General features: G+C 39.5%; 1 protein-coding gene across 3 annotated transcripts in view; it reads right to left on the bottom strand.

Moving 5' to 3' along the window:
• Nucleotides 1–21,313, bottom strand: part of LEPR (leptin receptor) — a 119,347-nt gene extending 98,034 nt beyond the window's left edge. For 2 of the 3 annotated variants that reach the window (XM_045064676.1, XM_045064677.1), the window contains exons 1-4: nucleotides 21,210–21,313; nucleotides 20,199–20,282; nucleotides 16,367–16,502; nucleotides 9,476–9,532 (exon numbers count right to left, since the gene is read on the bottom strand). The gene's annotated coding sequence lies outside the window, so the exon portion shown is untranslated. The remainder of the gene's footprint in view (nucleotides 1–9,475; nucleotides 9,533–16,366; nucleotides 16,503–20,198; nucleotides 20,283–21,209) is intronic. The other variant, XM_013061662.2, reaches the window with a different exon arrangement.
• Nucleotides 21,314–24,885: the final 3,572 nt, after the last annotated feature.

The raw sequence follows: 24,885 nt of genomic DNA, 5'->3' as shown, positions 1-24,885 counted from the left end.
GCATACATAATTTTTGAGTGAATAAAGAAATCTTATGAAAGACAAAGGGAACAAATATATACAGAAAAAGTGAACATTATGTCGTCAAGTTACAAATGAAAAAAAAATACTACTAATAAGGAAGTTTAGTTAAAATACTGTAGGAAATCCTTATGCTCTTCTAAAAAGTTCTAAAAAGGTATTCTTGGGATGCAGAGAGAAAAACAAAAGCATATCTACAATTTACATTTTTTAAAAAAGGATGCTTCGAAAACAATTACATGAACACCTACCCACACACACAAATGGCCATATATCACTCCTTGTTGGGTTTTAGGTTTCACATAATATTCTTAAGATATAGACTTCATCATTTTATGGGATGCTCAGAAATATCTGTGGTTCTCCACTGCCTACGGATTAAAGTTTAAAATCACTCTGGCATTCAAATTCATTCCCAGTGTACTGTCTGAGATTTAATTGACCAATGTTTCTTCCCACCATGAAGGACAACTCCTAGCTACCTAAACTTATCTTTGCCTTTTTTTTTTTTTTCCACTTCTTGCATTTATACATGCTGTTCCATCCTGAATGTTTTTCCTCCATTCTACAACACCTCTCCCTCAACCATCACCCATCACCATCCTCTATCTGCTGGTCACAATCTTAGCCAATAATGCCAAGATCCAACTAAATGGACTCCTCTTTGTAAGCTCCCCAGTTGGAGCTATGCTATCTATGGACTATGATAATTTAGAAATTCATGTTGTGTCCATATTATGAAGACATAGTTAGTTGTGCTTATATCTACATAAATGCCCTGAGGGCGGGGTGCCTGGGTGGCTCAGTGGGTTAAAGCCTCTGCCTTCAGCTCAGGTCATGATCCCAGGGTCCTGGGATCGAGCCCCACGTTGGGCTCTCTGCTCCCCAGGTAGCCTGTTTCCTCCCCTCTCTCTCTCTGCCTGCCTCTCTGCCTACTTGTGATTTCTCTCTGTCAAATAAATAAAATTTTTAAAAATAAATAAATAAATAAATGCCCCAAGGGCGAATGTTATGTTATTAATGTTTGGTTTTCTAGTCCCTAAAAGTATATCACCATATCTTGGATTGCTCAATTAATATGCATTGGACTAAAATAGAAAAAGCAAATTATCTAATTTTCCATCTTTATTATTAAAAAGAACAAAAGCGAAAACTTATTTTATGAGTAATTACTTCACAATGATTATTTACCTACAGTACTGTTGAAATTTGTGTGCGAGAAAGAGATTTTTATTCTAAATTTCTGTAGAATTGTTTATAGGGATTATATATCTAATAAAACTATTTGAAAATATCTGTGTAAGATCACATGTTCTTTGGAAATAACTCCTGGGGGCTAGACCCATTGAAATATACCTTAAGGCTGGGGCAGCCCAGTTACTGTTGGCTGTTGCTCACTGGCCAGCTGCCCTGATTTGTAACTCATTTAGGCCCCTAATCTGCCGGAACACTTTTCCCTGCCCTTAGGATGCTACGGGTGTACATGTGGATGAAATGTATTTTCCTGCCTGCCTCAAAAGCTACATAACATGATGAAATTCACAGTAGCTAAATCAGCTGTGATGAAAAAACTGTTAAGAGTTGAAAGGCAAGTTAATTGGATTGTTTGCTTACAATTTAGGACCAAGGATAAGTATGCTTTAACTCCAAGGTTAAAATTAGTACCAGACCATGGACTAAAATAGAATTTGTCTTCAAGGGATTTCTTTTTTACATTTTGTCAGTTCTTCTTGCTCTATTCTTGTATCTATTATCTATTTACCTCTTTATCAGAAATGGGTACCGCAGTGTAAAAGAGATTACAAGATTCTCCAGGTTTTCTACTTAAGCCAAAGTAATTATTATTTCCTCGCATTTGAAAGAATATAAGAAAAAAGAAGTAAAGTTAAGAAAATAAATGTAGAGCAATTACTCCATGCCTCTGGCCTGAAAAGGCTGCTATGAATAAACAGTGGGCTAGAATCATTTCAGAATTATGCAGCCAAATGAAGTTTTCATAGAAATGCATTTCAGATTTAAGTCTCTATGAACCTTAAAGGAGAGTGGCCAGTATTTCCAATAATCCTGAGGATTGGTACACACATACTATAAACTAATTTTCACAGAGCATAAAACACTTTTTTCTTTGCAGGCACATAATGAGATTTGAGAGGAAAAAGCACCTATTAGCCAAATCTTCTAGCTGAGCTGCAATAGAATTTACACATATACAATGAAAAGGTTGTGTTTTTATTGTCATTGGGGTTTTGTTTTGTTTTGTTTTGTTTTGTTTTGTTTTCAGAGCCCAGTTTCTAGTTCTGAACTGATGGGTCATAAAAGACACAGTCAGTATCTTGTTAATTATTTTCCTTGCCTTTATCATATCAACGTGACACTAGAAACATTTATTAGGGTGGTCCCACCAGACAGCTACCCGAGACAGACAGACCGTGGAGGAGACTCACTATTTTACCAGCCAGCTCCCCCCCTTCCTCATCTTCTGGTCAGAGTATTTCCTCTGGTGGAGGAACTACTGCTCCACGGACTCCAAACTTGGATGTGTTCCAACATCTTGGCTCTGGGGGCCACCTAGCACGTGGCCAAGCTAGATTGATCATAGAAACTTAAAGTTCTGGCTCTGTAATTGGTCAGTGGGGTAGGAGCATGATGAGAAGGAGAGTGAAGATGGATCTCTGAGACTTTTCCAGTGGAAGCTGGGAGGAGAGGACCAAAGGGTGGGCGTCAAAGGGGCCAAGAGCCTTTTCCCCTCGAGGATGAATCCATGAGATTGCAAACTGCAGCTACTAGCAGCCAGTTCTCTGCCACAGGGAAGAACACAGCCTGTAGGAGAAGCCAGAATTTGAATTTCAGGCCACGAAAGCAGGTGTTCAGAAAGTGTGGCCATTTTTCTTGTATGCAACTCTACTTGATTTCTTCTGTGCTATCCTGTTATACGAACTGATAGAAATGTCAATGAATTCAGTTCCCCTTTCCTTTCCCTAACTTCTCTTCTATCTTCTAAGCAGTAGACAGTGGGAGAGAAAGGTAGGCTGATCCTTGGTTCCGATCGTTGGTCATGTGTTGAATTTCACATCTGACTCCTCATCCTGTCTGTTTTTCAGATGTTGATCTACAGGGATCCATGCCAGGGGTCACTTCAAGATCAATGACTCTCCCGACTTGACCCTGGTGCCTTTCCGAAGTGAACTGAGTATTCTCCAAATACTGCCCTGGGCTGTGGCCACATTGATGAGGCTTTCCAACCCAAAACCACATCTATTTTACCCTTGGGAATTATGCTGCTGCTCCCACCCCTCAATGAGTCAAGTTGGAACTCTTCAAAGCTACTTCAGATGTGACTACCTTCATCACACAGACATTCCTACCTGCTGCCTCAGGCTATCCCAAGGTGCTGAGCTCCAACGGTCTTCTCTCCATCCCTACCTTCTGTCCAGGATAGGGGCAACTACTCTTTCTACTCTGATCCTCTACGTTCTTAGATTTCCTCCAAACTCATTGGGAGTGTCTGCTGCTGTTCCCCTATCCGGTTCAGTCCTCAGATATAAACTTCATAAGGCACTTCTAAACATTTTTCAACTATAGGTTGGTAACTGAAACTATGAAACACATTCAGTTTAAAACACCAGTAAACGACGCCCAGTGTTGCTTAGTGATGGAATCAACTACAAGGGACGGGGCCTCTTTCTCATTGGTGCCTCAACTTAGCTCTCTTTGTTTCCCTCTGGGCTTTCTTCTTTTCTCCTAATTTACGACACCTCTGTTAGTTTTCAGAGCCTGAATTGAGCCTGCATCTGAGACTTGGAACACAGTCTGTTATCACATCTCCTATGACAAGGGACACAAAAATGCCCACGAATGGAAGAGTTGTTAGAGTATAAATAATTGAAAAGTACTGGGGAAAACACAGCAAGTAATATATAAAAATATTCCTCCACAGAGGGCATGATGCCCAGGCAGAGAAGGTTCAGGGCTCACATGAGGGAAAACTGAGTCCTAATGGTACCCACCTCCTGGCCCACTCCGAGTCCCTCCTAAAGAGTCTGCTCCTACCTTCATGAAGATTAATTGATCAGCTCTCCCTTTTGTACTGTCAGCTGCCTCAGGATCTTTCCTTAATTCCCTCTTTGTACTTAAGCTAACTCAAGCTATGTATGGCTGATATAATAGTTTAGCAAAAAATGGGTATTTTTATTTCATGAAATCAGGAAGATTTGAGCAACTAAATAACGAAAGGAACCCTAAAACCCTAAAACCACCATTAACCTTCTCCATCTCTTATCTCTGCTTCTAAGTATGAGTGGGTCTCATTCCTTCTTACTACACCTTTCCACATGGTAGGAAACATGGCGACTGACCATTCCCAGGTTTTCCATCCCGGGGTTCCACCATCAGATAAAGGAAAACATAAGTCAGGGTTTAATGTTTCCATTAATTTCTTTCAGTAGTGGAAATGTAAAGAGAAAGAAAATTACTGAGTTCACAGGTTCTTCTTCCATGCAGTAAGGACAATAGGTTTTGTTTGCATTATAACTGTAAAAAAATGTTTCTCCCTATGACTAAGCTATTTGACCCTTCTAAATTCCTTTTTTAAAGTGTATAAAGGAAAGAATTAATTTTAAAAGATGGTTATGTGTCTTTTCTCAAGCTAACCACAGAAAAAGAAAATAATGAGAACATTAACAAGCATATATTTTTAAATAGATGAAAGATAAAAAAAAATCATGCCTTAGTGTCTTTGCAGTCAAAATTAAATGTGATATGATACAACATAGGAGGATATTACATTCCTAACAAAGAAAAATTTTAAAGTCAAGGAGACCTAACTATGATAAATAGTACCCTGTGTTCTTCTACCCTGCCCCAGTACAGGGTACTTCAAAAATTTTGTTTCAATTATAAATTGACTGTACTTGACATTATAAAACAGAGTGAATTTAAAACACCAACAAACACAAATGTACAATGCGTGTTGCTTAGCGATGGAGCTCATCTATAAATGAACTTCTGCAATTATTTATAACAAAAAGGACGTGGATTAGTGCAAATACAAACGTTCCTGGATCTGAGAACAGGAGCGTTCTTAGTCACTCTCACTCAAACTTCATGGTGGAATCCTGTAAACTTTTCGCTTAAACTTCCAGATGCATTCTTAACCTCTTCCTCTCTCTCTTCCCCCCAGCAGATCTGCAGGGAAATGCAATAGTGAACAATGCAGAAAATAACCATTTCATTTTTATAGTTCCTTCGATTTTCCCCTGATATTATTTCCCTCTTTACCAGGAGAGAGACCCTGTTATGTAAACAATGAAGCCCAGTAAGTTGAGTGCCTGCCGTGACAGCGTTCACGTTGGCCGCTTTCCCCAGATTTGTAAGATTCTTGTGGTAAGAAGAATTACAGCTGAATTCCCTTAATGTTTCAAAGTCAAATACTCACTGAGATCAATGGTTCCCAGACTCTGGATTTCAAAAATGAAATTTCAAAAATGTGTGGTGAACCAGCACAGGTCTGCCAACTTTTTCTTTTGCCAAGAAAGGATTTGGGGAAAATAGTGCTCTCCACCATCAGCATCATTTTACAAAACAAAGGGGGTTTTTTTGTTTTGTTTTTTGTTTGTTTGTTTTTCGTTTTTTAAAACATATACTGTATTTTTATCCCCAGGGGTACAGGTCTGTGAATTGCCAGGTTTACACACTTCACAAAGGAGGTTTTTAAGGCCAAGGAAGTAAGCCGTACATTATGACAAGTTAAAAAAAAAAAAGGTGGCTGGAGAGGTGGTGGCTGGTCATCGCTCTCAAGAAGAGAGAGGGTTGGCCACTATACACTGAATCTATCAGTCAGAACTCTTGACAAGAAGCAGACGGCACCCTCAAAAGGGTTAAATCAAAAATATTTCCACAAAAAAAAAAAAAGATTTCAGTGAAGTGACTATTTACAGAGGTGTGGGCAGAATTTTTAAAACTCCAACAGGGGATATGAGTTACCCAGAAATAGCCACAGCAGGAAGCAATTACTTCTCTGGGGGCTGAAGGGGTGAGGAAAGGGAACAGTTTCCAGAGCCAAGCGAGAACAGGAGACAACAGGAGCTGGATCTGGGACAAAGGCAGCCACGGCCCGCCACAATGAGCAACGGAGAGAGTGGAGCTAAAAGGACATCTATCTCCTCCGTGCTGCCTGAACTCAACGGAAAAGAAGGGCAAGAGGGCCCAGGCGTTGCAGTCCACAGACAGCCTTCGGGGCACAGAACGGGTCAAAAAGGGTAAAAGATGGATTGGGCTGTGGGTCCAGTAGAGCATAGCGACATACTCTGGTGAGGGGGCCAGGGCCGAGAGAGGGGAAAGGGTGTACATGTGAGTGTCATTTTTCACTTCAATTGCGGGAAAATTACAAGGGAAATTTTATTTTAAGATATGATAGGGCTTGTGATTACATGCTTGATACATTGGTCATTTAGTGCCTCAGTATCTAATAGTGTAACATCAAGTGGTGTTCCAATGGGCAACTCGTTCCAGTACTTTATTTTTATCACACTCATTATTAAAAATTCAACTTCACATAGGTATAAAATGGAAGCAACACTCAACATTTTTATTTAGTTCAGAACATTTTGAGTGAACTAAGGCCAAAATATAACAGCCTCCAGCCTCAGAGACTTCTCCAACGCCAGAGGCCCTCAGACTTCTGCTGTATATTGATATCATCTGGGATCTCTAGGAAAAAAACCATGATATGCCTGGCTTATACCCCAGAAATACTGATTTCATTGGTAGAGGTGCAACTTGGCAAAGGAATTTTCTAATAACTTTTTATTTTAGAAGTTTTAGATTTAAAGAAAAGCCATAAAGATAATAGAGTTCTTATATATCTTCTGGATCTCTCCTATTATTAACATCTTACTTTAGTATGGTGCATTGGTCACCACCAATGAACCAATCTTGAAATACTGCTACATAATTTTAAACTAAAGTCTATGCTTTATTCAGATTTCATTAGTCTTTAACCTCTGTCCCTTTTCTATTCCTGAGTCCCACCCAGGATACCATATTACATTTCAGTCAGAATGGCTTCTCTTAGCTGCAATAATTTCTCAGAATCTTCTTGTTTTGGATGGCCTTGGTGGTAATGAAGAATAGTGGACAGGTATCTCATACAGCATCTCTCAATTTAGATCTGTCAAATATTTTCTTTTTTTTTTTTTTTTTTTTTTTTTTTAAAGATTTTTTATTTATTTATTTGACAGAGAGAAATCACAAGTAGATGGAGAGGCAGGCAGAGAGAGAGGAAGGGAAGCAGGCTCCCTGCTGAGCAGAGAGCCCGACGCGGGACTCGATCCCAGGACCCTGAGATCATGACCCGAGCCGAAGGCAGCGGCTCAACCCACTGAGCCACCCAGGCGCCCCAAGATCTGTCAAATATTTTTCTAATGATGAAACTCTGGTTCTACGTTCTGTGGGGAGGAGGACCACGGAAGGAAAGTGCTACTCTCATCACACCATGTCAAGAGTATATACTATCAATAGATTTATCACTGTTAGTATTGACCTTGATCACCAGGAAGACACTCTGTACTCTGGGAGGAAGTCACATATGCAGGCCTCACTTAAGGAAGGTGTGCTCCTCCTCCTTGAAGACAAAGGATCTACAAAAATTATTTGGAGTTCTGCATGGGAAATTTGTTTCTCCCACAATTATTTATTAATTCAATCATTTATTTATATCAATGGGGATTCATAGAGATTTATATTCTGGGCTATGATCCAATGCTACTTCATTTTGTTGTTCACATTGCTCCGTCATTACAAAGTGTTCCTTGTTTGTTTTTGGCACCATATTCTTTGGCACTATAAAATGCTCCAGGCACATCTTTTATATTTCCTATACAGTCAGCTATTTCTTGAAGGATTCCTGATTCCTTTTATTGGACAATAGTATTAGAAACAAATAAATGGGTGTTTGCATGTATCCTTCTTTCTAGGTCCTTTGGGTTGCCAGGGGGGGGGGAAGTGTGCATATAGCTAATCCCTGAATAGACCCATACCTATAAATATTTCTACAGGTAAAGATCTATATAATAGGGTTCATAATAATATCTCTCTAATCCATCACCACAGGGATCATTCCTGCCTCTGCACTTGCTTACCCATAGGCTCCTAAAAGCCATTTACTTAATTATTAATTCTGGTATACATGTATACTTATTTCAGAACAGTTAACCCATGCCCCCATAGGAAACTTTATAGAATAGAGTGCTTATGTACAATCCCTTTTTCCTTTGTTCTTCTAGTCACGGCTCATTAGGTCAGCCAACTTTTCCCCTAGTTCTGGCAGTGAGGTTTTTTCATACATTTGTAACATAGTTAGATTGTTTTGTTGTATTCTGTATTCCATCCTGGGAACCCTTGACCTCCTAAATGATCTCTTTTAATTTGCATAAATTATGGCCCACTCTTCATGTTGTAGAGTTCTGTGGGTTTTGACGAATGCATTGTTACAACATTACAGAATCATACTGAAGTTTTCACCACCATTATGCTCTTGTTACTTCATTTATTCAACTTTCTGCCCCTGAAACTTCGATAATGACTAATTTATTTATTGTCTTTAGAGTTTTGTCTTTCGAGAGTGTCCTATAAAGGCATATAGGAGATAACCTTCCTTTTTTTTTTTTTTAAGATTTTTATTTATTTATTTGAAGAGATCACGAGTAGACAGAGAGGCAGGCAGAGAGAGAGGGAGGAAAGCAGGCTCCCTGCTGAGCAGAGAGCCGATGTGGGGCTCGATCCCAGGATCCTGGGATCATGACCTGAGCCGCAGGCAGCAGCTTAACTCACTGAGCCACTCAGGCGCCCCAGGAGATAGCCTTTCAGACTGGCTACTTCCACCTAGAAATATCAATTACCATTCATCTGTATCTTGTTTGATACCTCATTCTTTTTTACTGCTAAATAGCATTTCACTCTATGTACGTAACCATGATTTGTTTATCCATTCATCTATTGGAGGACATATGGTTGTTTCCAGATTTTGCTGATTATGAGGAAAGCTGCTATAAATTTTCACATGGAGGGTTTTGGGTGGACATAAGTTTTCAAATCAACTAGGAATTTCTGGATCATACAATAGATTATATTTAGCTTTATAAGAAACCACCAAACTGTCTTGCAAAGTGGGTGTATGACTTAGGGATTTTTTAAGAGCTTCCCAGATGATTCCAATGTACAATAAAGTTTAGGGACTTGATGCTCTACTCTGAATGGTTTGAGGAGAGTCAGTTAGGGATAGATGAATGTCTATCATGAGGGCTGCAAAAAGAGACTTCAGTGTGTTCTCCATCTCAAGACTACTCATAGTTCAAGACACTGATCATATAAAGAGCAGTCGGGAATTCTTGTGGATAAATAAATCACAGATAAATCTGATGACAAATCTTGGAACTTCACTATTTCCCCTACTTACCTTTGTGAGAGGTCAGATACATGTTCATACTGTTAAAGATGTTCTCTGAAATGGCACCTAAATGGGAGATATAAACAAAAAAATCCAAAGTGGGTAAGAAGGATGGGTTAGTCAGATGCTTTGCTGCAAGTTAACAGAATTCCAAATCAGCTTAAGGGAAAAAAGGGTAGGAGCAGGAAAGGAGGGGTGGTATTTACTGGCTTATGTAGTTGAAGTGTGCAAGCACTTAAGTGTGCAACTCTAGACAGGTTAGATAATATCCAGATTGTGAGTCTCAGCTGCACAAATGATATCAACAAATTGTCTTTCTTCCCTCTGCTCCTCCAATCTTTTTCTTCTCCTCTCTCTCCCCCTCCTTCTCCTCTTTATCCAACCCCATCTCCATCTCTCCAATCTTCTCTGTATTCACTTCATGCTGGGTGGTGCCTCTGTATGTATAAAGATTTCTTCTTATAAGGACACCAGTTAGATTACTTTAGGGCCCACCTGGATGGTTTCATTTTAACTTGATCACCTCTTTGAAGGCAATATCCAAACATAATCACGTTCTGCGGTACTGGGAGTTAGGTCTTCAACATACCAATGTTGGAGGGGACAAAATTCAGTCCACATCAATTATGCTTCCAGTGGGCAATCATTTCTTGTTTTATATATGAAGGAGAAAAAGACGAGGAACACTGCATATCTATCTCATAGAACTTCCACATTTTTAATGTTGCCTTATTAAAATCTCTTCTTTTTAAAAAAATAACATCCAGGGGCGCCTGGGTGGCTCAGTGGGTTAAGCCGCTGCCTTCGGCTCAGGTCATGGTCTCAGGGTCCTGGGATTGAGCCCCGCATAGGGCTCTCTGCTCGGCAGGGAGCCTGCTTCCTCCCTCTCTATCTGCCTGCCTCTCTGCCTACTTGTGATCTCTGTCAAATAAATAAATAAAATCTTAAAAAAATTTTTTTTTAAATAATAAAATAAAAATAAAAAATAACATCCATTGAATTTTTTTAAAGACTACATCTCAGTTCTGATTCAGAAGGAAAATCTAAGTCTAGGAAAGCTATAGTCTAGGAAAATATGTCCGAAGACTATAGCTCGAGCATCCTACTTGGATTTTTGTGTTTTGTGAGTCATCATATTCATTACTACCAACTTCTTTCATTTTGGACATTATTTAAGTGACTTCTGAGAGAAGAAAACCTGGGAAATCACTCTGAAGAAACGTAATATTTAAAAAAGAGGCAAAAGGTGGGAGCTCCAGTGTTATGGGTTAAATAGTTTTCCCTAGAAAGCTGTTTCCTAAAACCTGATACCTGTAACCTTATTTGAAAATAGGGTCTTTGCAGATAAAATCAAATAAATATGTGGTCATTGTCAATTAGGATGGGGCTTAATCCAACATGATTGGGGTCATTTTAAGAAGAGAAAGCAGAGACACCAGGAAGAGAGTATCACAGACAGAGAAGATGTCCATGTGAAGTCTGAGGCCAACATTGGAGTTATGTTGCCATAGGCCAAGGAATGCCTGAGGTTACCAGAAGCTGGGCGAAGCAGGAAAGGACCCTTCCCTAGAAGCTGCAAATGGAGCACAGACCTGCCAACATCTTGATTTTGACTTCTAGCTTCCAGAACTGGGAAATAATAAATTTAAGTTGTTTTAAGTCATCCATTGCCTGGTACATTTTCCAGGCAACTCTAGGAAACTAATACATCCACCGAGGAGACTAAGAAGGCAAAGTCAGAGAGGAAGTAAGAAATTCACCCTTTCAACATCAAAGGAAGGCAATGGATGGAAAGTTGTTAGTATTGTCAGCGACTCTAGACAGGTTAGATAATATCCAGATTGTAAGTATCCACTGAGTTCAGCATTACACAGGTGCATAGGCATTTATTGTTAATGTTATAAGGAATTGTTAAGCAGTGTCAGTAGAGATCACTTCTGTCTAAAGGATTAAGGAACAGTTCATGAAGGACATGGCATTGATGGTGAAATTTAAAGCCCAAATAGGGTTTTTAATATGCAGAAATGGAAGGTATCACAGTTAAAGGGGGAGAAGTGAGTGAAATTATGGAGAGAAAAAGATTGAGGACACGTAGAGGACATGGCCAAGAGAACACAAGGTCTTTATAGAGGAGATGCTATCTGGAGTCCCATCACAAATGTCCTTGAATGCTATGATAAGAAGTTTGAGCTTTTCTCTAGGAAGTGGGATATGGCACAACATTAAGTATAAGTTAAGAAGGTTGTGTGGAAAATGTTATATAAATACTAGTGAGTAAGCAAAATGCAAAAACGGGAAGACGATAGACAAGGAAAACTGGAAGCTACTAGAATGCCCAGAGGAGACATTCTGAAGATCTGAACTAAAATGACAACAAGAATGGAAATACAGCTCCTATTTTTGAAGCCCTGTCACGTACCAGGTCCTCTGGTGGCTGCATTATATAGGTCAATTGCATTAATTCTGACAATTCCTCTCTCTGGTAAAACTTACAGTTCTAATTGTATACCTGTGGAAACTCTGACTCAGAGACACTAGGTATCTCACCCCAAGTCACACAAAACTAATAAATGGTGGGGCTGATATTTGTATTCAGAAATTTGGTATATTTTAGGTTCTTATCTCTCTTGTCTCATTAACTTATCTATCCTACAGCTCATGTTGTAAATTCCAGACATTATTTGGAAAATGTATGAAATGAGACCGCGCTCTTTGCAATTTTGCACAACCTCCTCCAAAAAGGGAAGAATATTGTGAAAACACAGCAATGCTCTTTGGGAAATCCACTGTACGGACTGCAGTTCATTAGCCATCTATTTTCCCATCTTTTCTGGTCCCCAAAACACACTATTTCACTATCATAAGCATTTGATAGCTTTTCTTTTCCCCCTGGTACCTGAGGACATCAGGTGCATTTTGACATAGGGAAGAAAAGTAGCTTTTTGAACTACCTTTGAAGCACTGCTACTCAGTGCACATTGATTTTCCTTTTAAACTAGAATCACTTAGTGTTTCTCTGTCAGACACTCACTGACGACCACTTATCCTTGAGACACACATGAATGAATCAGACAATTTTCTAATGATACTGAATTGGAAAGAAAATGGTACCTTGATTCCCGTTTGTAAGTTTATTGTATCAAAATACATACAAACTTTTAAAAAGGGTATTCTTCTAGGCTTGATGAAATAGAACACAAGCTTAGAAAGAAATCTTTGATTTACTTTTAATAATAAAATATTGGGAAGTCAAGTGTATTCCCGCACATCTCAGGCATTTAAGGAAATGCTCAACATCATAACTGGCTGCCATCTTTTGAGAATCTGAACTAGAAATAGGAGAACTGGAGGATTAGGAAAGAAAAGCACAGGGACCGAATAATTGCCTTTCCTCCTTCTGTTTATATAATAAATGCACTCATTGTTGCCATGGCAAAGGAGCCAGCCTGTTTTTCTCATTCCTCTGTTTCTACCCATTATTATCATATCCAACACCAGAAAATGTCATATTTCACTACCATCTTTCTTGGATCATTATGCTTATCCATCTACTCTGCATTAAATACTCCAGCCACAGTCTTTTTCATAGTGAAGCTCAGACAAAAAGTGATTTCAGGCGAGGAAAGTGGCTTCAGATGCAGCTAGAGGCCTCAGGAAGCAAAGAATGATGCAAGGGAGGGATGAGGAAAGACCACAGTTCTTTAGCCATAAGGGCCTCCCTGACCTTGGAAAGCCCCTCAGATCCAAAAGGAAAAAAAACTCTAAAAATGTCATTTAAAGCAAATTCCACCTTGCTGATCAACTGAATTGACTTTGACTTTCCAAAACTCCCAAACAACCATCATGCTGGGGGGTCGTTGGTCTCTTTTGTCGTGATCAGGCTGAGTTCATCTAAGCACAAAGTCTAAATTAGGGAAATTAATCCTACCACTGCTCTACAATAGTCATATGACACATGGAATATTCTGTCCAATCCATGATGTCACATTTTGTCCGAGACAGTGATACACTAATAAATTTTCAAAAGATGACAACCAAGATCTTACAACCATATCCCCCATTAAATCATTTGTGTATTCAAAAATTACTTATTAAAAGCATATTATGCACTAAGCACTAACCTAACCTGACATTAAAAACAAAATATTCTAGTAAGACTTCATCCCCTTCTCTCAAAACGTTTACATTCCAATCCAACCATGCAAGAGGCAGTTGAACGAAGAGAAGTTTAGAAAAGAGAAGACTGAGTTTAAAGAACTATCCCTGAGAAGATAGCAAATTTAGGAGAATGCCACAATCTGTGGGAAACAATCAATAAAGGGGAGATAAGTGGTTGCATCCTGTTTATATGCCCTAAGGCTTGAGTGTATAAACAATCAGCTCAAATGTTCTATCTTGTTCATTTCCATTCCACAGGCAAAAGGACAAGGCAGCCTGCCTTTCCTTTCATAAATCCCTCAGTTGGCAGACCCTGATATTCTTATTAAAACAATCCTACGGAGAGACACCTGGATGGCACAGTAGGTTAAGGGCCCAATTCTCGAGTTAGGTTCAGGGTCTTGATCTCTGGGTTGTGAGACTGAGCCCCATGTCTGGCTCCTCGTTTAGCTACAGGTTCTTTCTCCCTCTCCTTCTGCCTCTCCCACTCATGCGCGCGCTCTCTCTCTCTCTTTCTCTCTCTCTCTAATAAATAAATAAATCTTTAAAAATAAAAAACAAAAAACAATCCAACAGAACAAAGGGACCACGGGAAAGCTCAGGACAGGAAAGTTTCCAGCCTCAAACAGTTCGGAAAGAGTCCAGCCAACAAACCTGGATTCTGCCTTCAAAGATTTGAACAGTTCTCATGTGCAGTAAGTAAGATCCCAGACTTCTATAAAATTGCAAGAAACTAAATGGAGACTAATGAGTGGCTACTATAAAAGTAAGCTTTCAGATCAATACTATAAGAATAATAATTTTTTTAAAAGAGGTATAGAACCATACTTCTCAAATTGTAATATGCATGTGAATTACTGGGAGAGCCTGTTAAAGGTAGATTCTGATTCAGGCTTGGCATAGGGCCAGAGATTTTTCATTTCTTTTGTGGGGGGTGTGGGTGGGGGTTAGTTTTACTTTTATTTTTTTCCCATTTTTTATTATTTTTTTCATTTCTTTTCAGTGTTCCAGAATTCATTGTTTATGCACCACACCCAGTGCTCCATGCAATATGTGCCCTCCATAATACCCACGACCAGGCTCACCCAACCTCCCACCCCCCTTCCCTCCAAAACCCTCAGTTTGTTTTTCAGAGTCCACAGTCTCTCATGGTTCGTCTCCCCCTCCAATTTCCCCCAGCTCACTTCTCTTCTCCATCTCCCCATGTCCTCTGTGTTATTCCTTATGCTCCACAAATAAGTGAAACCATATGATAATTGACTCTCTCTGCTTGACTTATTTCACTCAGCATAATCTCTTCCAGTCCCATCCATGTTGCTACAAAAGTTGGGTATTCATCCTTTCTGATGGAGGCATAATACTCCATAGTGTATATGGACCACATCTTCCTTATCCATTCGTCCATTGAAGGGCATCTTGGTTCTTTCCACAGTTTGGCGACTGACCCCATTGCTGCGATGAACATTGGGGTACAGATAGCCCTTCTTTTCTAACAAGAGCCCAGTTCAGCCTAGTGCGAGTGGTCCTAGGATTAACGCTCACGTATTATTGCTCTAGAGTCATATGACAACAAGGCTGTCTAGGATGTACTGGGTTGTCAGCGCTCAGACTATTAAAGGGGAAGCCAAATAACTCTTTGTCAGGCAGGCCACAGAAAGGATATCTCCACTGCATGAGAGAGTGGGCTAGATGTTCCCTTCCAAACCTAAATCGTTTGATTCAGGGCTTTATTTATAAAGCAGTTAGTTTTACATGTGATGGCTTCCTTTAAGTATTAAACACTTGAACATAGATAATGAAGAAAGTAAACTAAGAGATGTTTCTTACCACTTCAACAGACATAGAAACAAAAGATCTTAGACATTAAGTGATTTGTTCAAAATTCACTCTGAATACAATGAACCCAAGAAAGTATGATATTAGCAAGGGTTAAGTCATCCTAACTTGTACAAACAAAACAGAAACTAAAAATCCCATCTACTTACTTCCCCGCCAGCTGCCTTTCCTCCCTACACCTACCTTTGTAGTATGGACCCAAAATCCTCCCACCAAGATAATCCAGAATCCTTCACACTGCAAAAATAGGCAGACTCGCAGGAAATAAAAACCCACCGAGACCCTGCAGGCTGATTAGCAACTGTGCATTCAGTTTTAGTGTGAAGTTAACCTAGGAATTTCCTTCTTCCACAAGCTGGTCCATAGAGCGGCTCACTGTTACTCTCTTCCAGTCCCCTCAATAATTTCCTGGATGACCTCCATCTTTCTCTCTTTATAAGGCTCAGAGTACTGCTTGGCCCATTATGGATTATGTCCGCTGACCTGTGTTTTGCTCTTACTACAAGGTTCCAAACCTCTCATCTTTTCCCTATGCTATCTCTAGTTTCTTTTCTTCAACGTACCATTCCTGCCATTTGATTTAAACTCATGCGTCAGAGAGAAGACTGAGATAAGCCAAAGTACATTTATGTAGCCTCAGGTCTCTTCATTGTGTGTCAAAGGTTGGGCTTCCCAGGAAACAGATTTCCAGATGGAGATCTGCATCCCAATGGCTTATTTGGAAGTGCTCCACAGAACACCAACTCCAAGGGAGTGAAAGAAGCAGGACAGGACAACGGGGAGGGAAGAAAGGCAATACAGGTGCCCAAGGTGCCTAAGACAATTTCACAAGGAACTCTGAAGCTGGGTTGACCCTTTTGAGATATCCCTAACTGAGGCAAGGGGAGAGGGCTTTGTATCACCTACATTGATTGGTCATGGGATGTAGGTCTCTTCCATGGTAGAAGTGTAGTCAGGTGAGTTGGTTTTCTTTCTCCAATAGCTGGTCCTAGGGTTGGACTCAGATGGAAGAGGTTGGTGCTCCTGGTTCTCAAGGAACAGTCTGGAGAGGAAAACAGCAGCCACTACAATCCATCTCTTGTGCTGCTGGAATACATTTGCTTCATATAATAAATTTACCTTATGTGGGAAGAACTCTTGCAGAATTCTAGTCAGCCTTTTCCCTACAAGCTGAAGAAGGATGGTGTGACAAACTATAGCTTCTGGCACTGCAGCTGATCCCTGAAACATAGTTGATTCTTATCACCTTCCTTTACTTCCTATTTATTTATATTTCAATTCCAGGGCAGTTAACATAGTATTATACTAGTTTCAGGTATACAATGTAGTGATTCAGCAATTCTGTACATTACTTGGTGCTCATCAAGGTAAGTGTTCTCTTGGGGCACCTGAGTGGCTCAGTCAGTTAAGCATCTGCCTCTGGCTCAGGTCATGATCCCAAGGTCCTAAGATCGAGTTTGCATTGGGCTCCCTGCTCAGTGGAGGGCCTGCCTCTCCCTCGGCCTGCCACTCCCCCTGCTTGTGCTCGCTTGCACTCTCTTTCTCTCTGGCAAATAAATAAATAAAATCTTAAAAAAAAAAAAAAAAGTAAGTGTGCTCTTAATATGTTCACCTAGTTCACTCATCCCCCAATCCACGTCCCCTTTTGTAACCATCTGCTTATTCCCTATAGTTAAGAGTCTGTTCTTTGGTTAGTCTCTTTTTTTCTTTGTTCATTTGTTTTGTTTCTTAAATTCCATATATGAGTGAGATGGTATGGTATTTGTCTTTTTCTGATTTATTTTGCTTACCATTATACTTTCTAGGTCCATGCTGTTGCAAATGGCAATATTTCATTCTTTTTTGTGGCTGAGTAATATTCCAATATACATCTATATACACACATCTTTGTTATCCATTCATCTATTGATGGACACTTAGGCTGCTTCCATATCTCAACTACTGTAAATAATGCTGCTATGAACATAGGGATGCATGCATCCTTTTGAATTAGTGTTCTTGTATTCTTTGGGTAAATACCCAGTAGTGGAATTAATAGGTCCTATGGTAATTGTATTTTTTACTTTTTGAGGAACTTCCATATGTTTTCCACAGTGGTTGCACCAGTTTGCATTCCAACAAATAGTACACATTCTTGCCAACACTTGTTTCTTGTGGGTTTTTTGGTTTTGTTTTTGTTTTTTTAATTTTAGCCATTCTGACAGGTGTGAGGTGATATTTCATTGTGGTTGTGATTTGCATTTCACGATGTCGAGTGATGATGAACATCTTTTTCATGCACCTGTTGGCCATCTGTATGTTAACTTTTGAGAAATGTCTGTTCATGGTTCCTGTCCATTTTTTAATTAGATTATTTATTTGGGCGTGTTGAGTTGTATAAGTTCTGTATATATTTTGGATACGAACCTTTATCAAATATGTCATTTGCAAATATCTTCCCCCATTCAATGGGTTGTCTTCAGTTTGTTGTCTCCTTTGCTGTGCAGAAGCTTTTTATTTTGATATAGTTCTAATAGTTTATTTTTGTTTCTGTTTCCCTTGCCTTAGGAGACATAGCTAGAAAAATGCTCCTTTGGTCAATGTCAGAGAAATTATTGCCTATGCTCTCTTCTAGGTTTTTTATGGTTTTAAGTCTCACATTAGGTCCTTAATCCATTTTGAGTTTATTTTTTTGCATAGTGCTAGAAGGTGGCCCAGTTTCATTCTTTTGCATGTAGCTGTCAAGTTTTCCCAACACCATTTGGTGAAGAGACAGTCTTTTTCCCACTGCATATTCTCACCTCCTTTGTCAAAGATTAGTTGACCATATGATCATGCATTTATTTCTGAGCTCTCTATTCTGGTCCATTGACCTATGCCTCTACTTTTGTGCCAGTGCCATACTATTTTGATTACTACAGCCTTGTAGTATAACTTTGTGACACCTCCCTTTTTTTCTTTCTTTTTTTTTCTTTTTTTTTTTTCTTTTTCAAGATTGCTTTGGCTTTCGGGGGTCTTTTGCGGTTCCATATAAATTTTAGGATTATTTGTTCTAGTTCTGTGAAAAAATCTACTTCCTATTCTTAATCCCCTTTACTCAGCTAGTATCTCTGCTAGTCTGGGTAGCTTAGCTGGTGGGTGACCCAGATTCACATTCTTGAAAGGTAGAAGCTCCTGATTACCATGCTGTTCTCCTCAGCCTGTGGCTTAACTTCACTTGTATATTTACTAGTGATAAATAGTGATCAAAGTCAACATTAACACTGATAAGTCATGTTGATAAAAATCACACTTATAAAAAACACATAAATCTACTCTAATGATGAGAAAAACATCAGATTAATCTCAACTGAGGGACATGCTACAAAATACTTAACCAGTCAAGATCATCAAAAACTAAGAAAGTCTTATAAATGTTCACAGCTATGAAGAGTCTAAGGAGACATAACAAATACAATGTGGTATCCTGAATGGCATCCTGGCATTTTAAAAAAAGACATTAGGAAACTATTAAGGAAATGTGAATAAAATACAGACTTGAGTTAATAATCATGTATCAATATTGGTTATAGATCGTGACAAATTAACTACTGATGTAAGATATTAATGATAAGGAAAACTGGGTGCAAGGTACATGGAAACTTTCTGTACTATTTTTGCAATTTTTCTTTAGATCTAAAACTGTTCTAAAATTAGAGGTTTTTTGGTTTTTTTTTTTAAAGAAAAAACTAAATCACTTTTATGGAGATAATTATCTTTATAGTAAAATTATCTTTATAGTAAAAACAAAGAAAAAATGTTTGTCATGTCTAAGGCATGACAGAAATTTGGGCAAGAAAATTAGTGGACAAAATTTGGACAAATTGTGATATTTCAAGAACTGACTAACAGAAGGAGATTAGGGTCCCAGAGCCAAACAGTAAAGGAAATGGGACAAAATCAGTGACCTAGCACGAGACCACAGAGACTGAAGAATGAAGTCAGTTCCCAAATATTTCCAAGGGTAGGAATGGCCAATGAAATTTAAGAACAGTGTGCCTCATATCTCATTTACATCTTTCTGCATCATTCTGATGTAAGTAATCTCCATCTTCGTGCTACCTCCTGTTTCCACTTAAATATTTCTTCTGGACAACACACGTGGTATTTTTGCAAAATCCAGGCAAACAGAATGCTTCAGGGTATATGTAGGCTAGAGGAGAGAGAACAGCCACAAGAAACAAAATGCAGGCAACGAAGAAGAATTCCAGAAGCAGAAAACCAGAAGGAGAGGTGACTCTAAGAGACATAAGCCTTCTGAGAGTCTTTTGAGGTATGAAAGAAATAGGGAGACACTGGGTCTCCCCTCAGTCTGAAGACACGAGGAGCACGTATGGGACAATTCTGCGAGGCAATTATGTAAAAAAACACATTCCTAGAAGAGTGTAAATTTATAGGACTTTTTAAATAATAGGAACCATGAAAGTATTTGCCACTTGGCAATTTCATGAGTGTAAAATGTTCACCTCAGTTCACATCCACCACTTCAAACAAAAGGAAGTCCCAATTTATTTGTTACCATCTTAGTTAGAATAATAATATGCCAGCACAGAAACTTCCTTTCAATTATGTGTTCCTGGCTTCCTGCCTTTTTAAAATAAATAAAACCACTGTATTCCCACCTCTCAGAACAAAAACAACAGCACCAAGTGGCAGTTAAAGCAAAACCTCCAAAGCACATCAACCTTTTAGGCCAACTTCTGACTCTGTGGACGCTTACCTCCCTTGCTCATGTAAGTGATATGTTTGCAAACAGTCTGTTTCATCGCTAGGAGGATCCAGGTCTGTGAGCAGAGGAGGGTTCCTGCGGAAAGCAGGTTAGATGAACAGAGAGGGGAAATCAGTCAATTCAACTTCATGAAGTAATTACAAATTGACTATACCAGTCAGTCTTATAAGGGATAGAAAAATCAGGAACATGGCCTTGTCCTCAAGAAACTTCCAGTCTAATAGGCAAGGTAAATAAAGCAAGCAAACAAATGGCTATCTAAAAATATAAAGAAAGATTTCAAGATGAAAAGAGTCCTGAAGATTGGTTGCGTAACAATGTGAATAAACTCAGCACTACTTAATTATATACTTAAAAATGGTTAATATGGGGGGCATCTGGGTGGCTCAGTGGGTTATGGCCCTCTCTCTCTGCCTGCCTCTCTGCCTACTTGTGATCTCTCACTCTCTGTCAAATAAATGAATAAAATCTTTTTTAAAAAATGGTTAAGATGGTAAATTTTATGTTATGTATAGGTCTTCCTGCAATTGAAAATTGTTTTCATTTGAAAAAGGAAAAAAAAGTGTAAATAAAGATAGTTGATTGACCACCTCCCCCTGGTTTGGCACCAGGCAACATCGGATTCTGCCCAAGAAAATCCACTTTGGGGGGGAGGGGTAGGCACACAATTCAGTTCAAAATCCATGATAGAGAATCAATCATCAAAAACTAAGGAAGAAGCAGAAATACCAAGGAGCCAGAATTGATGTGGAGATGCACAGAAAAGAGGACAGAGATAGGCAAAGAACCCACAGGGTCCTTGGGACACCTGGGTGGCTCAGTTGGTTAAGAATCTGCCTTGGAGTCAGGCCATGATCCCAGGGTTCCAGAATGGAGTCCTGCATCACACTCCTTGCTCAGTGGGAGCCTGCTTTTCCCTCTGCCTGCTGCTCCCCCTGCTTGTGCACATTCTCTCTGACAAATAAATACAGAAAAATCTTAACAAAAGAAAAAAGAACTCACAGGGTCCAGGAACAGGTACCAGAGTGTGCCAGAAAAAAAGAAAAGGCTGGCACAATTGCTGGTGGCTGCTACGGGCATCGCTGGCTCCCTTTCTAAGTTGTTAGGCAAACAATTTGGAATGTGTAGGGGCAGAGCCCAGATAGCTCGATAGTAAGGGCTAATGAATGCTGGAGAACAAAACAAGTTCCAAGAATCTGCCAAACAGGAAGGAGGAGGGAGATCAGGAAAAGCTTCCTGAAGAAAATGACCATTCGAGTGAGCTTTTTAAGATGGATTTGATTTTGTCATATGGGATGATGGGGGAAAAGCACTTCCATAAGAAAAGAACAACAAAACCACTGAAACTAGGGAAGGCCAGGGACTGTGGTCACATATCTAGTAGATAAATGTATCTAAAATGTAGAGAACTAAGAGAATTAAGAGAGGGGCGGGCATTGGCTGCCTGTCTGTCAGTGAAGCGTATGATTCTGGATCTTGAGGTTGTGAGGTTGAGCCCCACATTGGAGGTAGAGTTTACAGGAAGGAAGGAAGGAAGGAAATTAAGAGAATAATGTGAGATTGATGAAGTCCCAGAACCTAAGTCAGGTTCGGTGGGGTGAGGTTCGGAGCTGACAACTAAAGAAAGAATTCTTAAGACATCTTTGGTGCAAAATGGTGGTTTATTAAAGCACGGGGACAGGACCCGTGGGCAGGAAGAGCTGCTGCTGCCCCGGGTTGTTAGGAGTGGTTGGTTATATACACAGGAGTTGGGTAGGTGAGGACAAAGGGGTGTTCAGAAGGGCTATTGGGGCAAAGAATACTATCAGGATATAGAAGGCCTGGTTACTATCAAGTAAAGACAATTGGGAGTCTCCTGGTGGAATGTTACATTCCTGCTATCAAGCATCCTTGCTAATGAGATTTAGGTTTAGAAGAAACTTAACTTTATTTACTTTTCCTTCTACCTCCACCTCCTTTGGTTTTTTATGGAGGGGAGGGTGACATTAGGCTTGAGGAACTGAGTTCTGTGTCTTTGGAAATTGGGCTATTGATAAGGTAACTTCTCTGTTGTAATCTCAAGGACATTTGCAAACCAAGGGAGACTCCTGTCTTGCAGGATTGTGATCTCAGCAAGTTAACTATTTATCATTTTATGGCAGTCGGGGTGCCTGAGGAATGCTACACATATGGAGGGGAGTGGGTGAAGGGGGGGTGCAAGGCGCCAGCTTTTGCTTTGTCCTCAGCCAGCCTCCTGCTCCCTCATCAAGATAACCTTGGAAAAAAGACAGGCCCACACTATTAGGGTCTTGCAGACCAGAATGAAGCAATAAATGAAATTAAACTGGCAATAGCGTTTTTAATATAATGCAGGGAGAGAGAATATATAAAAGACCTATTTAAGGCTTTGGCAGTGACTCAGGTAAGAAGATTGTACCCAACATGAGGGTTCATCTTAATTATGGCTGGTATTCCCAGCAGTGAACCTTTAGTACACAGTAGGTGAATAGTAAACATATGCTGAATAAATCCATTATGCATAATAAAGAAACATTTAAGTGGGGCACCTGGGTGGCTAAGTTGTTTAAGTGTCTGTCTCCTGCTTTGGGCTCAGGTCATGATCTCAGGGTCCTCGGATCCAGCCCGGAGATGGGCTCTACACTCAGCACAGAGCCTGCTTGAGGTTCTTTCCTCTGCTCTTCCCACAGCTCCTGTACTCACGCCTGTACTCTCTCCCTCTCTAAACAACTCCCTCTATAAACAAAATCTTAGAAAGAAAGAAAGAAGAAAAGGAAGGAAGGAAGGAGGAAAGGAACATTTAAGGGATGAAATCAGAGGGCCTGAGCTAAGATAATGACAACGGTAATGGAAAATGGGGAAAAAAATAATGATAAAATCAATACAGTTTAATATTAGATTAGAAGTAGGAAAAGAATATATGATCTTGAAGTTTGGAGCTTAGGTGCTTTGGGAGTGGAGGAAGAAGATAAGGAGTCTTCTACTCCCACCTATGCATAGAAAAGATACTATAATGCAAATCTTTCTCATTAGAAGTATGAACCATGGGGCGCCTGGGTGTCTCAGTGGATTAAAGCCTCTGCCTGCTCAGGTCATGACCCCGGGATCCTGGGATCAAGCCTTGAAGGGAGCCTGCTTCCTCCTCTCTCTCTGCCTGCCTCTCTGCCTACTTGTAATCTGTCTGTCAAATAAATAAATAAAATCTTAAAAAAAAAAAAAAAGTATGAACCATGGTTGACCTTGGTAAACACAGTACAGAAAGGAGCACAATAAATAGATTACAATTGACATGAAACTGAGTTTACAAATTATCTAGCTATACTTTTTGAAACAGCCATAAAAAGTATTCTTAGCTAAGCTAAAAAGGATTGTAAGCAAACTGTATGCTTCAGTGAATGAATAGCTTAGGTCCTACTCCGTATTTCTCAACAGAAAACACAAAAAGAAAAAATCTAATTAAATAGAAATGCTGCCCTATAGCTCATCTCACAATTTTAGAAACAATCCATTTACCTTAACTACTCCTAACAGGTATCTTCTAAAAGGCAAGGATACAGGTTAAACGAAACTCAATGTTCCCGGCTCACGATGTTTCCATCTCTGCCCAGATGGATGGTGAAATAAGCAAGATGATCTACATACTTCCTACCATAATATCCAACTATTCGCTAAAAAGGATGTTTGCTTTTTACACTAGAGATATCCTGAGGTTCCCCTGGGCAGTCAGTCCCAGGAGAAAGTGGTTCTCTCCTCAGAGATGATGTCAGAGAGTGAATCACATTGATAAACCTGACCACATTTCTTTTTGCAATTTTAAACTAGAGCATAGGTAAAGATAATGTTTGGTTACTTAATAGTCAGTTACTTAGTGGGATAGTCACTAAGAAATTTCATTTCTCACTTCAGAGTAACATGAACTTTTGAGATTTTTCTTTAGTTTTACAATCAATGAACAATTAGACACAAACCTGTTAGCTAGAAACAGAGCCTCTTCTTAAGACTTCTTTGACTCACGTGACATAGTCTGAATACCTAGGAAAATAATTGCCTGTACTGTTCACCATAAAGAGGTTTTAAGTATATCACAAACATCAGCCACGTCACATCTGATTAGCAGCAGCAAATTTCCAAGGCCAGGCTAATCTGCCAGCAACAAGCACTTATTTAGCTAAGGATGTGGAAGCACGTTATACAACCATGTGTACAATTTTAAGTTGCTCAGCCAATACTTTCCATCTTAGAGTCGTAACTTTGCTATCGCCTAGACTATCTAACCCAACCCCCTGCTTAATAGTGTTCTACCTATTATTAAATAATAAATATATTATATAAATATAAATATAAAATAAATAATAAATGGGCATAGTGTTCTACCTATTATTAAAGTGTTCTACCTATTATTAAATAGTATTCTCCCTATTATTAAAAATCAACAGGCACTGGATGCCTCAGCACCCCCTGCGAGCTTGGCCCAGCATTCCGTGAACTTGATCAGTTATTTACACTTTTGGAATCAACTCTCCGCTGGCAGTCCTTTCTATTTCTTTAGTTTAAGTCTGAGGAAACTCACTCAGGAAGGAGGTTGGAACGTTCTTCTACAAGTCAGCCAAGAGGGCTGAGATCGAAATACAAACACTTGGGCCGGTAAAGGCACGGCAGTTGGCTAGTAAGAACTTGTTCT

This window comes from Mustela putorius, unplaced genomic scaffold, assembly GCF_011764305.1.
Source record: "Mustela putorius furo isolate JIRA1106 unplaced genomic scaffold, ASM1176430v1.1 tig00003853_pilon_pilon_pilon, whole genome shotgun sequence".
NCBI lineage: Eukaryota > Metazoa > Chordata > Mammalia > Carnivora > Mustelidae > Mustela > Mustela putorius.
Note: the sequence above shows the minus strand (reverse complement) of the source record. Positions and strands in the feature narration are given on the sequence as shown.